This window comes from Silurus meridionalis, chromosome 4, assembly GCF_014805685.1.
Source record: "Silurus meridionalis isolate SWU-2019-XX chromosome 4, ASM1480568v1, whole genome shotgun sequence".
Taxonomy (NCBI): Eukaryota; Metazoa; Chordata; class Actinopteri; order Siluriformes; family Siluridae; genus Silurus; species Silurus meridionalis.
The window spans coordinates 40,185,168-40,200,122 of record NC_060887.1 but is presented as its reverse complement, the minus strand read 5'-3'; the positions used below and the strand labels follow the sequence as shown (position 1 = coordinate 40,200,122).

At 41.6% G+C, this 14,955-nt stretch overlaps 2 protein-coding genes across 2 annotated transcripts in view; both read right to left on the bottom strand.

The window, feature by feature from the left end:
* Positions 1-2,209, bottom strand: part of LOC124385128 (NACHT, LRR and PYD domains-containing protein 12-like) — a 160,897-nt gene extending 158,688 nt beyond the window's left edge. Inside the window, 1 exon segment of the mRNA XM_046848266.1 lies at positions 2,170-2,209. The gene's annotated coding sequence lies outside the window, so the exon portion shown is untranslated.
* LOC124385133 (NACHT, LRR and PYD domains-containing protein 12-like) overlaps positions 1-14,955 on the bottom strand; it is a 281,935-nt gene that overhangs the window by 219,587 nt on the left and 47,393 nt on the right. The gene's annotated exons all lie outside the window — the stretch shown is intronic.

Sequence of the window (14,955 nt, the reverse complement as noted above, 5' to 3'; positions counted from 1 at the left end):
CTGTATGCGACGAAATGTACGAAGGTCTCGGAGGTTGCTAAGCGAGAAGCTAAACGGCACGCAACAAAAGTGCAGCTTGTGATGCAGCATTTGAGATTATAATAATGTATTGTAAAAATAAATGGAGTCTTACTCTGCCTATTCGTGTGAGCGCTATTTAAAGATGGATTATTATTTGCAGCCTGTTTACTCTGACTTCAAAACAGCCTGAGAGCCGTGCCGACTTTAGAAATACTAAAAGAAAAGGAAACGTTTGTAAATAAAAACAGCAATCACAGATTTGTCTATTATTTAAAAAATGTACATCAAATTTCTGTATATGTATATGTACTATATGTACATTCTTGTGATGTTTACATTAACATAATAGCCTACTTCATATTTAATCTTTGAGAATTTCTAAAAAAAATAATTATTTTGCATTTACTAAATAAGGACGATTTAAGCATACAAATACAACTGAACAAATTAACTATTCTTTCTGCTAAGTAGTTTGTCTCGTTCACTTCTGCTGGTGATTTGATTTTGTATAAATAAAAAGGCTATAAATTATTGATACAAGTGCTTTTTATTTATTCTGAAAAGTGGAGTTCCTGTGGTATCTTTATTTGTGACATTATTTGACCATATCTAGACAATTCTGCAATCAGCATCTTTAATAAGTCTGCTAAATGCCGCAAATGTAATGTAATAAAAAGGTGGGTGTTTGACAGAATGATCTTTCTGGCAGGTTGTGTTAAAGACAAAATGGAGGTAAAAGAGTTTTAAATAACATCTTCACTTGGTATCACACTATACACTTTATCTAGGGAATCTTTATCTAAGGAAAAAGATTACCACTGTGCTGTTCATTCGAGGAGCGGCACCATACTGTCATACCCAATAAACAGACTGCACACAATCCTCAACCGAGCTCTCCACTTCAGGCGTGAGTTTAACCCCATGCCTGTGGGAAAGTTACTCTGAACTGTGAGTCGACCAGCAGACGCCAACTGATGGCGTTTCCTCACTGTATAGACTAAAATATACCCTAAGTAAATCACTCAACCACAAACACTTATAATAAAAAGTAAAAGATATAAAATAAAGTGTTTAGAAAAGTGTGAAAAAGGATAAATTAAGCTTAATCTCAAAAGCGCTTTCACTCACACACACAATCCACTCACCCATTCACATACTCACTCACACTCACTCACTCACTCACTCACTCACTCAATCACTCACTCCCAGCATGCACTCAGAAAGAGAAAAGAGAGAGAGAGAGAGAGAGAGAGAGAGAGAGAGAGAGAGAGAGAGAGAAATTAGCACTTTCCAAGTTTGTAGAATTCGAGTTATATTTATATTGAGTTTGTATTCTTGCGCACCAGTGTAGATTTATTCATTACTAGAGATTTAAAGCACTTTTGTATGTCGCTCTGGATAAGGGCGTCTGCTAAATGCCGCAAATGTAATGTAATGTAAGAAATGGGTCAAACAACTGAGTAATTCTTCTTCTTCTGCTTCTTCGTATTATTATTATTATTATTATTATTATTAAAGTTATTATTAAAGATTAGAAAGAATATTTAAAAAATACTTTATGTAAAACTATTTCAAACAGAACAAGGGGGAAAAGACAAGGCCTCACCATAACAATGTAAAAACAAGCTTACAATTAGAAATCCATAAAGAATTATTAATATATTGATGAAACATAAACAGCAACCCATTTATACACAATCTGAAAAGAAACTACGATTTTCCCCAATAAAACACTTTCACGCTCCAGAGCTTCATTTGGGAAAAAGGAGGAGAGTTTGAAATAAAGATCCTTAAAGAGAGAAACACTGCAGGACACATATTTACTTCACTCCAACATGGTGTGTGTTCCATCTAATCCTGGATCATCTCATTTCATTTCATTTCATTTCATTTCATTTTATTTATTTGACAGGGACAATGCAACATACATAGTGTCAAAGCAAGCTTGTCACTGAAATGCTACATAAAAAGTTTAAAGCAAATGCTAATTTTCAACTCCTGTCCCTGGTCTAACGGTTCACTTCCAGCAAATTAAATCCTACAGTAAACTGTGGAAGATTCAACTTCAGGAAAAATCACCTGAACTGTTCTTCATCCAGTGTAGATTCATAACATTCACATCTTCTAGCTTTAGATTTACATACTTACTGTGTTTTTCTCCTGGAAATATATTCCTTTCTTCATAAAATGTTTTGACTTGTTTATTCCAAAGAGCAGGAATTAAGGAGGTGGAGTCAGGACACAAACACTCACACACAAAAACACAAAACACACACACACACACACACACACACACACACACACACACACACACACACAGTAATACAATACTTTCAGTTTATTGGACACTCAATCTGTCACTCAACATGTACAGGAAATACAGCAGGCTGCAGCAGGAGAAATGAGCCACGGTTCAGAGAAAAATCAGCAGCTGTCACCAGGTGTCAGGTTCCATCTACCCTCCGCCTGACAGTAACTGGCTCCTGACTTGTCAATGGCAGATTCTTCCTGCTGCCAGCTGGCGATTTTTTTCTGAACCCCTACTGGAATCTTATCTGCTGCGGACTTTCCCCTTGGCCCGATTCCGTTTGCTGTATTAGGGCCAGATGCCTGAGTATTCCGTGCCCGGAGCAGCAGCTGATCATTTACCGACACTGCCGCAGTCAAACCCAACTCGGCCCGGGAGTAATGTGAAGTGCGTGCCGGAGCTGGTGATTTAATCTTCATATGTTCTGAAATAATCACCGTTGTTCATGTTCCTTTAATTAACTTTATAACCACTTGAGATGATATGACAGTAAATGTAAGCATAAATTAAATCTATAATCTATGTAACTTATTCCCTTATATGTATAATGCAAAACAGCATAAACATCTTTTTTATATTTATCCTATAATTGTTGCAAATGTTAAAAGAAGGGTATAAAATATTAATATATATTTAACTATTGCAACATCTTAAAATACCTTAAACATTCAAATAATTACAAATATAAAAAATATTTTTATATATATATATATATATATATATATATATATATATATATATATATATATATATATAAAATATAGTTGTTTCTCTGTCCCATCGTTTGAGACCTGGATGACGAGATCCGCACTGCCAAAGACCAGTCAACCGCTGAGTGCCCAAAGGGCAGCACATTCTTGCCTGCCACCTGTTGGTCTGTTCTCATTAAGGCGGTTCATGAGGTGCCCGGCTCAGACCACCCAAAGAAGAGAAAAAAAACATCCGCCTCGCCAAAGCTTGCTACTCGTGGCCAGGGATAAACCGAGAGATTGTGCAGTATGTTTAGGGCTGTGCTGCTTGTGCCAGGGCGAAGATTCCACGCTATCTGGCTATGGGCAAACTGGATCGTACCGTCCCATGTACAGGCCATAGACTATTGCTCTAGGGAGATTGGCGGGTATAGGAGCATGCGGGTATGGGAGCACATCCAGCTACAATGGGCCCTCTGCAACACACAGAGATACGTGGATGCACGATGGGTGGAGGAGGCCCCTTCCTTTCAGCTGGGGGATCTAGTATGGCTGTCGACCACGGACCTCAAGTTAGGCTTCTGTGTAGGAAGTTGAGCCCCTGATTCATTGGGCCTTTCAAGATCAGGAGTCAAGTCAACGAGGTGGCCTACTGGCTAGACTTACCCTCACGGTACCGAACACCCCCCACAATCCATGTTTCTCTGGTAAAACCGTTTACACCTCCTGCCTCTCGTCTCCAGGAGGAAGCTAAAGATTCTTCTCCACCTGTGGTAGTAGATCAACCCTCAGTGTTCTCGGTCCAGGAGATACTGGACTCTTGCCGACGGGGAGGTACATTAGAGTACCTGGTCGACTCGGAGGGTTATGGTCACGAAGGAACGCTCCTGGGTGGTCAGGCAGGACATACTGGACCCGGAACTCTTGGAAGAGTTTCATGCCACCCATCCGCAGCGACCGGCACCCCGTGGTCATGGTCGACCCCTGGCGCTTGATCTGGCCATCAAGAGCCACCCCTGGGGGAGGGGGTAATGTCAGAGATCCACCTGCCTCTCCTCACCACCCCGCCTGCACGAAGTGAGTCTCCAACGTACTAAGTATCGCCACCTGGCACTGATTAGCCCAGGGCCTACTTAAGACTCCTCTCCTTTCAATTTGTGTCCGTTTTTTATATATATATATATATATATATATATATATATATATATATATATATATATATATATATATATAATAAAATAACCCAGCCATTATGGATGCACAAGCCAGTGCACTTTTAGTGCTGGTCCCAAGCCCGGGTAAATGGGGAGGGTTGCGTTATAAAGGGCATCCAGCATAAAACATGTGCAAAATCAAATATGCGGATCACAAATGAGAATTTCATACCGGATCGGTCGAGGCCCGGGTTAACAACGACCGCCACAGGTATTGTTAGCCGACAGGGTACCGATGGAAATTGGGCTACTGTTGGCCGAAGAAGGAGAAGGAGAGGAGGAACACATCTACATAGACGGCAGGGAAAGAAGCAGTGTAGGAGAGTAGAGGTTCGGGTTGGTACTTTAAATGTTGGTACTATGATGGGTAAAGGGACAGAGATAGCTGATATGATGAAGAGGAGAAAGGTAGATATGTTGTTTGTTCAGTAGACCAAGTGGAAAGGGAGTAAGGCCAGGAACATTGGAGGTGGATTTAAACTGTTTTATTATGGTGTCGATGGAAAGAGAAATGGTGTAGGGGTGATTCTGAAGAAAGAGTGCAGTAAGAGTGTAGTGGAGGTGAAGAGAGTTTCTGATAGGGTGATGAACGTGAAGGTGGAAGTTGAAGGGATGATGATAAATGTCATCAGTGCCTATGCTCCACAAGTTGGCTGTGAGATGGAGGAGAAGGAGAGATTCTGGAGTAAATAAGATGAAGTGGTAGATGGTGTACATAGGAAAGAACGATTGGTGATTGGGGCAGACTTTAATGGTCATGTAGGTGAGGGGAACAGAGGTGATGAGGAGGTGATGGGTAGGTATGGTTTTATGGAGAGGAATGTGGAAGGGCAGATGGTGGTAGATTTTGCTAAAAGGATGGAAATGGCAGTGGTGAACACTTATTTTAAGAAGAACTAGGATCATAGGGTAATGTATAAGAGTGGGGGAAAGTGCTCACAGGTGGACTATGTGCTATCCAGGAGATGCAACCTGAAGGAGATTGGAGACTGGTGTTGGCAGGGGACAGTGTAGCTAGACAACATCGGATGGTGGTCTGTAGGATGGTTGTGGAGGCGAAGAAGAAGAGGAGGAGAGTGAGGACTGAAAGAAGAATAAGATGGTGGAAACTGAAGTAGGAAAACTGTAGTGTGAGGTTCAGGGAAGAGGTCAGACAGAGGCTCGGTGGTGTTGAAGAGGTGTTGGATGATTGGGCAACTACTGCAGGAGTGTTGAGGGAGACAGCTAGAAAAGTACTTGGTGTGACATCTGGAAATAGTAAGGAGGACAAGGAGACTTGGTGGTGGAATGAGGAAGTGCAGGAAAGCATAAGGAAAAACAGGTTGGCAAAACAGAAGTGGGATAGACAGAGTGATGAGAAAAGTAGGCAGGAGTACAAGGAGATGCGGCAGCAGGTAAAGAGGGATGTGGCAAAAGCCAAGGAAAAGGCATATGAGGAGCTGTATGAGAGGTTGGGCACTAAGGAAGGAGAAAAGGATTTATACCGATTGGCCAGGCAGAGGGACCGAGCTGGGAAGGATGTGCTGCAAGTTAGAGCAGTAAAGGATGGAAATGGAAATGTGTTGACTAGTGAGGAGAATGTCAATGTGTTGAGAAGGTGGAGGGAGTATTTTAAACAGCTGATGAATGAGGAAAATCAGAGAGAGAAAAGGTTGGATGATGTGGAGTTAGTGAAGCAAGATGTGGATAGGATTAGTAAGGAGGAAGTGAGAGCAGCGATTAAGAGGATAAAGAGTGGAAAGTCGGTTGGACCAGATGACATACCGGTAGAAGCGTGGAGATGTTTAGGAGAGATAGCAGTGGAGTTTTTAACCAGATTGTTTAACAGGATTTTGGAAGGTGAGAAGATGCCTGAGGAATGGAGAAGAAGTGTGCTGGTACTGATTTTAAGCATAAGGGTGATGTGCAGACCCGCAGTAACTACAGGGGAATTAAGTTGATTAGTCAGACCATGAAGTTATGGGAAAGAGTAGTGGAAGCCAGGCTGAGAGAAGAGGTGACCATCTGTGGGCAACAGTATGGTTTAATGCCTAGGAAGAGCACCACAGATGCCTTATTTGCATTGAGGATGTTGATAGAGAAGTATAGAGAAGGACAGAAGGAATTGCATTGTGTGTTTGTGGATTTAGAGAAAGCGTACGACAGAGGGCCAAAAGAGGAGTTGTGGTATTGTATGAGGAAGTCAGGCCCTGAGCCCTTTCCTGTTTGCAGTGGTGATGAACAGGTTGACGGATGAGGTCAGACAGGAGTCTCCCTGGACTATGATGTTTGTGGGTGATATTGTGATTTGTGGTGAGAGTAGGGAGCAGGTTTAGAAGAGCCTGGAGATGTGGAGATATGCGCTGGAGAGAAGGGAAATGAAAGTCAGTAGAAGTAAGACAGAGTACATGTGTGAATGAGAGGGAGAGCAGTGGAGTTGTGCGGTTGCAGGGAGAAGAGTTTGAGGTGGAGGAGTTCAGGTACCTGGGGTCAACAGTGCAAAGTAATGGAGAGTGTGTTAGAGAAGTAAATAAAAGAGTGCAGGCAGGGTGGAGTGGGTGGAGAAGAGTGACAGGAGTGATTTGTGATAGTAGGGTATCTGCAAGAATGAAAGGAAAAGTTTATAGGATTGTGGTGAGACCTGCGATGTTGTATGGATTAGAGACAGTGGCATTGAGTAAAAGACAGGGGGTGGAGCTGGAGGTAAAAGCCGAAGATGTTAAGGTTTTCATTGGGAGTGACGAGGATGGACAAGATTAGAAATGAGTTTATTAAAGGGACAGCGCATGTAGGATGTTTTGGTGACAAGGTGAGGGAGGCGAGATTGAGATGGTTTGGACATGTGCAGAGGAGGAACATGAATTATTGGTAGAAGAATGCTGAGGATGGAGCCACCAGGTAGGAGAAAAAGCAGATGTAGAGGAGAGGGTGGTATGAAAACGGATAATCAGCTGTGGCGACCCCTAATGGGAGCAGCTGAAAGAAGAAGAAGAAGAAGAAGAAGAAAGTGAATGGTGTGCATTTTCCCTGATGAGCAGCCATGGAGACTGTGGCAAGGAAAAACTCCCTTAGATGTTATTAGGAGGAAACGTCGAGAGGAACCAGACTCAAAAGGTGAAACCAAGTGGTTCAAGATGGCGCCAGTGAGGTCGGCTGCGTTTTTCCTTTTTTTTGTTTATTTTATACTTTTATTTAACTAGTTTTAGTTCCATTTACACAATATGGACATCATTAGATATGACAGAGACACTCATATCTATTGGTGTACAATGCAGTCACCTTTCGCCGTTTTTAAACCCGGACCCATGCTGGCCGAGGGAGATACTGAGGAAGAACAAAGGACGCGACCCGTACTGCCGTTCGCAAGGGAAACCAATCCGCGTTAGGAACAGGCTGAGGGCACGCGCACACCGCGCTCCCTTACCTAGTATCCTGTTAGCCAAAGTTCAATCACTGGAAAACAAGCTCGACGACCACAGGGCAAGGATCAAGTTCCAGAGAGACATTCGGGACTGCAACTTTCTCTGCTTTACTGAGACATGGCTGAACCCAGCGGTACCGGACCACTCCATCCAGCCGGCCGAGTTTTTCTCGGTTTACTGCATAGACAGAACACTGGAGTCGGGGAAGTCAAGAGGAGGTGGAGTGTGTCTGATAATGAACAACCACTGGTGCGACAGCATGAGCATCGTTCCTCTTTCACGCTCCTGCACACCAAATCTGGAACTACTGACCATCAAATGTCGGCCCTTTTATCTACCTCGGGAATTCAGCTCGGTCATAGAAAGTGCCGTTTATATTCCACCTCAAGCGGACAAGGACACTGCAGTATGGGATTTGCATGAGACACTAACTCTTCACCAAACACAGCACCGGGACGCTGTGCTCATTGTGGTCGGACATTTTAACAGTGCCAACCTCAAGCGTGCACTACCGAATTTTCATCAGCACATCATCTGCCCCACCAGGGCGAAAGGACACTGGACCACTGCTACACAACATTCAAGAACAGCTACAAGGCACAATCACGTCCACTGTTTGGAACAGGAAGCTCTGGTTCAGAGGGAGGCAGGACGCTTTGGATGACGCAGACTGGGACATGCAGCTCTGATGACATCAACATGTTTACGGAAGCGGTTGTGGGATTCATCAGAAAACTAGCAGATGATACGGTGCAAAATAACACCATCAGAACGTTTCCCAACCAGAAGCCGTGGGTGGATAAAACAATCCGCGATGCTCTGAGATCCCGCTCCGTTGCCTACAACACGGGGCTCGCCACCGGTGACATGCATGAATACAAGGCTGCATCTTACAGTGTTTGCAGAGTGGTGAAGGATGCAAAGCGGCGCTACGGGAGAAAACTAGAGTCACAGTTCCAACAAGGTGGCTCTAGGAGCCTGTGGCAGGGACTAAGAACAATATGGGACTATAGAACACCATCTTCCAGAATGGTGAATGCGGACGCTTCTTTGACAGACGAGCAAAACACCTAACCACGCTAGCAGCGCTAGCGGCACAAACAGCGTGCACACTGAGAGAGCCGGAGAGGTGAACGTGTTCGACATAAGTAGGGCATTCAAGAAAGTGAATACCAGGAAGGCAGCAGAACCAGATGGCATCACAGGTCGGGTTCTGAAAGCCTGCGCTGACCAGCTAGCACCAGTGTTTACTGAGATGTTCAACCTCTCACTGGAACAGATTGTAGTCCTCTCATGTTTCAAACAGTCCACCATTGTTCCTGTCCCGAAGAAACCCCAGCCCGCCTGCCTTAATGACTATCGCCCTGTAGCCTTGACCTTAGTAGTGATGAAGTTCTTTGAAAGACTGGTCAGAGACTTTATCACTGCCTCACTATCAAACACACTGGACCCAATACAGTTTGAGTACCGTCAGAACCGTTCTACTGAGGACGCCATTGCACATCTCCTCCACACTACAATCAGCCACCTGGACCAAAGAAATGGGAATTATACAAAGATGCTGTTTGTGGACTACAATTCAGCATTTAACACCCTAATTCCTATGGTCCTGGGACTCCAATGGATCTCTAACTTCCTGACTGACGGACCACAAGCCGTACGGGTGGGAAAACACACTTCATCCACCCTCACCCTCAGCACTGGAGCTCCCCAGGGTTCTGTAGTCGCTGTACACATACAACTGTGTGGCCACTTCCAACTCCACAACCATCATCAAGTTTGCTGACAACACTGTTGTGGTGGGCCTGATCTCCAACAACGACGAGACAGCCTACCTACAGGAGGTAAAAAACCTGGAAAGATGGTGCCAGGAGAACAACCTTCTCCTGAACGTCAGCAAGACTAAGGGGTTGATCGTGGACTTCAGCACGAAGCAGGAGCAGTCATACCAACCGCTAAACATCAACGGGACCCCAGTCGAGAGAGTGGACCGTTTCCGGTACCTTGGTGTTCACATTACACAGGACCTGTCTTGGTCCTGTCACATCAACACCCTGGTGAAGAAGGCCCGGCAGCGTCTGTACCATCTGAGACGCTTAAGGGACTTTAAACTAACCTCTCAGGTGCTAAAGACTTTCTACACCTGCACCACTGAGAGCGTTTTGACGGGCATCATCACTTCCTGGTTCGGGAACAGCATGCAGGACAGACGAGCCCGTCAGAGGGTGGTGCGTTCAGCTGAACGTACCATCCACACTGAGCTCCCTTACCTGCAGGACATCTACAGCATGCGGTGCCGGACCAGAGCCAGGAAGAATATGAAGGCCCTCAGCCATCCCAACAATGGACTCTTTTTTTTGTTGCTTTCGGGGAAATGCTTCTGCTCCCTGAAAGCGAACACAGAGAGAATGAGGAGGAGCTTCTTCCTGCAGGCCATTCAGAGTTTAAACCAGGAAACACCCAGGATCTAAAAACTGGCCCACTCTCTGCATTATCAGACCTTTTTCACTGCACACATCTCACTTTTCGTGCTATGACACTTTAGACACTGGACTCGCACAGCACAGTGCACTTTATATTTTATATTTTTATACCACACCATCCTGCACACGGACACTTTACCCCACACCACACACGGACACTTATGGACACTTTACACCACACCAGACCGCACACGGTCACTTTATGCACAATAAAAAAACATCTTCTTATATAGTTTTTATAGTTTATTTATCTGCCTCCTTTTTCTTTGTTTTATTTTTATTGTATTTGTATTTTTTCACCCTATTTTATTCCCTTATGCCGGACCGTCGTAAAAAGCATTTCACTGCATGTCGTACCCTGTATGTATGTGTATGTGACAAATAAAATTTGATTTGATTTGACCATCCTCATTTGGGTGACATCAAGAGTGTGATTATAAATCTTTAAACAATATAGAAGACTGACAAGTGAGAACTAACATGAGCACTGTAATGTAAGATTATGATTAATGTTCTTTCTACAGTCTTTTACAGTCATTTGTGGTTATAAAACTAGGAGCTCTTGAGCAACTCATAAACTCCATGCCAAAGTCCAGTGTCTAAACTCCACATGAAATAGGATCCAATTGGCACTGGTATGTTTCGAGATATTCATAAGGTGGGTCGTAACTGGGGCTGGAGCAACCTCAGTAAGCCTCAAGATGGGTAGAGAAAGAAAAGCAGTGGAGAGGAATTAGCGTAGCTGCTGTTCATGATATTAGCAGCACAAGTTAATAATGTGCATGTGATCAGATGTACTGGAGCACAAGATTATGACGTGATGTATGTTATGTGTAGGCTTTGCTAAAAAGATACGTCTTTAATCTGCACTTAAACTGGGAGAGTGTGTCTGAGCCCCGAACACTGTCAGGAAGACTATTCCAGAGTTTAGGAGCTAAATGTGAAAATGCTCTACCACCTTTAGTGGACTTTGCTATTCTAGGGACTACTAGAAGTCTGGAGTTTTGAGATCTCAGGGAGCGTGACGGATTGTAGCATGTTAGAAGACTGGATAAATACATGGAGATAAACCATTTAGTGCTTTATAAGTAAGTAGCAGTTGTTTGTAGTGGGTTTGAAACCAGTGTAGGGATGATAAGATTGGGGTTAAATAGTGATATTTTCTCGACCTTGTGAGAGCTTTGTACCAGGAAAACCTGCTGATAGAAAATTATATTGCATTTTTCAATAAATCTGTCTGATGAATTTTGTTCAGTCCAATTAAAAAATCGCTATTTTTACACAGCCGGATGGAACGAGTGCTAAGAAACACGTGCTGATGAGACTAATCAGTGCTTCAGAGCCATCAACAGAGAGACAAGCGGAAGGGTCGCCAAAGGGGGTGGACAATAAGAAAAGGCATGCCGGTTGGCGAGGGAACTCGGGCGGTCGCTAAAGAGAGAACGCATGCCGATCTGCGAGTGACTGCCGGTGAACGTCAAGATGTAAAGGCGTCCCGAACCACAAGTGTGTGGGTGAACCCCCTGGCATTATATCAAACTGACAAACTAAGAACTGACTGACAAGCAGACGAAGACAGGGAAGTTTATGAAGTAAAGACAGGGAGACAGATAGATAGACAGATTAGAAAGACAGACAGACAGACAGACAGACAGACAGACAGACAGACAGACAGACAGACAGACAGACAGATAGATAGATAGATAGATAGATAGATAGATAGATAGATAGATAGATAGATAGATTTCTGTAAAATCTATCTATCGATCTTTAGATTCTTTAGGTTCTGTAAATCAGGTGTAACTGGGTTCGGACAGGTGACTCGTTTGACAGGATCTGCAGGGAGAACAGAAAATAGTAATTATGTAGTGTAAAGTAATTATGTTAAAATAATGTTTAAAACCTTCCAAAATAGTGAGAGATTCACATTTTCTTATAAATACTTAAGATAAATAAATACAAATTCACAGTTTAAAAATCATGTAACATGCATCTGGGGTTCATCATTTCAGATTTAAAGGCAATGTTATGTGTAGTAATGTTAGTAAAGTTCTATTGTTTTTACTGACACATTCAGGTGTGTAGCCACATTTCATAAGTGAGAGGACAAAAGTGTTAAATGTAATAATACCATAATAATAATAATAAAAAACATTTTTACATAATGAAAAAGACATCAATTACAAAATTTAAACAAAATGTGATCATTAGTTATGAGCCTCGTAATTTACCTGAACACTGGTTTGAGCACAATGAGAAAAATAGCAACAGAAGCAGAGGATCATGGGTAATGCTGAGAACCACTAAACAAAACTTTCTTCAGTTCTTTTGATTTTATTTATTTTTTAATATAACATTCACAGGGGATACATACAACACAAATATTATTTTTGAGAACAATATATGGCTTAAACTGACACAAAACAATAAAGTAAATACACAACCAGAATACAAAACACAGTGATAGTCTACTAAAATAGTTATAAATAAATAATAAATCTAAACAGATAAGCAAACAAATAAAAACACAAAATTCAAGCTTAAGAAAATAATCAGGAGTTAACACTTACAGCGAAATCGAATTGTTTTCATTTGTACAGCTGTTTTAGCGGCAAAGCGATGAGCAAAGAGAATCATATAATAGTTTTAGATCAATACAGAAAAAAAAAATTTTTTTTTACTTTACATTAATGAAAATGAAAAAGGCAACAGTTCAGTTTTAACAGAACATCCAACTCCTTTGACCCTGATTCCCAAATCATAAACACTACATTAATTATTAGAAAATAAAATATATAATATGATATATAATAAAAAATGCTGTTGTGAACAGAGAAAACAGACATTTATTTCCCAAAATCCTTTGCATACTCACATAAAAATAATGTATGATATTGTTTATTAGAAATACAAAAAAGTAAAGAATTGCAGAATTTTATAGTGAAGTTGTTTCATCTCGATACATTTGTATTTATTAATAAACAATTGATCCCACAAAAAACTTTATTTCTCACAATAAGAAGAGAAACAATTAAAACTAATGGTCAATAACATCATATTGTTAAAATATCAGGCACACTTTCGTGTTTATGTGTTGAGAAGAGATGAGGATGTCATTAAAAGAGAATCGGCGGCAGATACTGAGGTAATTTTAGCCTCCGTCTTCACCATAGTAACGCTCTATAAGACTCATGGGTACTGTAGTATTTACTGTTAGATTTGACATCAAACCGATGGAAAAATGATATTTCTCAGAATAGAAACGACATTTAGAAACGATGGCTGAAGCACAAATCTGCAGTCTGGTTAATTACCCCGGAGAATATATTTACTGTATTGTGACTGGAAGGAACCACTGATGATGGTTTATAATAACGAGTAGATTACAGAAAATAAAACAATAAAAACAAGAATAAAATCTCCTGATTAAATGTTGAGTAAAAGTGCTTGAAGATTAAAAAATTTTATGAGAGAAGAGACAATACAGCGTCTGTGGTGCCCAGTGGCAGAAAGTAAAATGTGGCAGAAACACAAAAGATACTGCGTATTGAAATACATTAGATGGAAAGTCGTGCTCAGTGACACGAAAAAAGAGGAAAATTTGTGTCCATGAACACGAATCAGTAGATAAAATTTTATGACATCATCACAAAATACTGTGAGACTGGGTTGTGCCTGTATTGTGACTTTGAGTTTGGTTTTCCTTCTTGAACTTGTTACTGTGTTTTTCTCTGTATATAATCATCACTGTACATATTCACTCAGTTCACCGACAGTAGGGGTGCGGCTGCTTTTTCTTTTGGGGTGGAAACTGTTTTTCTTTGTTTTTGTAGTAGGAATTTTGGGAAGTTTCCTGTACAATTGTTTCTTTTCTTTCAGGAAAGGAAGCTTCAAAATCAGACTGTTTAATTTATTATTTTGGTCTTAGCTCACCCTGAAGTCACGCCATTGTACAGCTGTGTGTATATATATATATATATATATATATATATATATATATATATATATATATATATATATATATATGGTTGATTATAAAGATTTCTAATCCCTTGAATTCTAAGATAATTACTCTGTGTGGTCTGACCCTGGACTGATTCTGTCAGTGAAGATTCTCAGTTATCCAGCTGTGATTATCTGCAAGTTGAATCATGTAAATTGGACTTGTATCTGGTTGGACCAAAACAATTCACTACTCATCTGAGCAGCTTCTTCAGGAGACTGGATCATAACAGATTTGGAGTCTCGTCCAGGATGTTTTTATATTTGCTGTGTGTGGTGTTTTGGTGTATTGTGTCTGTGGTATTATGGCATTTGATTCAGTTATGTTTATGTTCTGTCCTTCATTTGGAAGACTTTGATAAATGCAGGAAGGATGATCTGCTCACCATTGCTGATTTTTTTCAATGTGTCAGTTTGCTGGACAGTTTGCAAAAATGTAGCCAAAATGGCACTATATGAGGAACTTGTGACCCAACAAGTCCTACCAGAATGGGAAGCACTTCCATGAGGCACCACACAGCCTACCAACCTCTCCAGGTTTGCAGCAGAGCGAAGGCCATGACTGAGCTGGAGGAGGATGAGGTAAGTCTTGAGCAGCCTCTGGCCAGTGCAGTAGATCCCAGATTGCAGCTCACGATAAAAGAGCATGAGGTGAAGATTAAAAGGCAAGAGAAGCAATCGCAGCTCTCGAGAGTTCAGGAACAGGACATTGATCTGAAAAACAGCTCTCATAGCTGTTATCATGAGCTTTGTACTGGAAGAGTTTATCCTCATCATCTAATGAATAAAACTCGGATCAGATCAGGAACCTCACTGCTTATATCTGTAAAGAAGGAG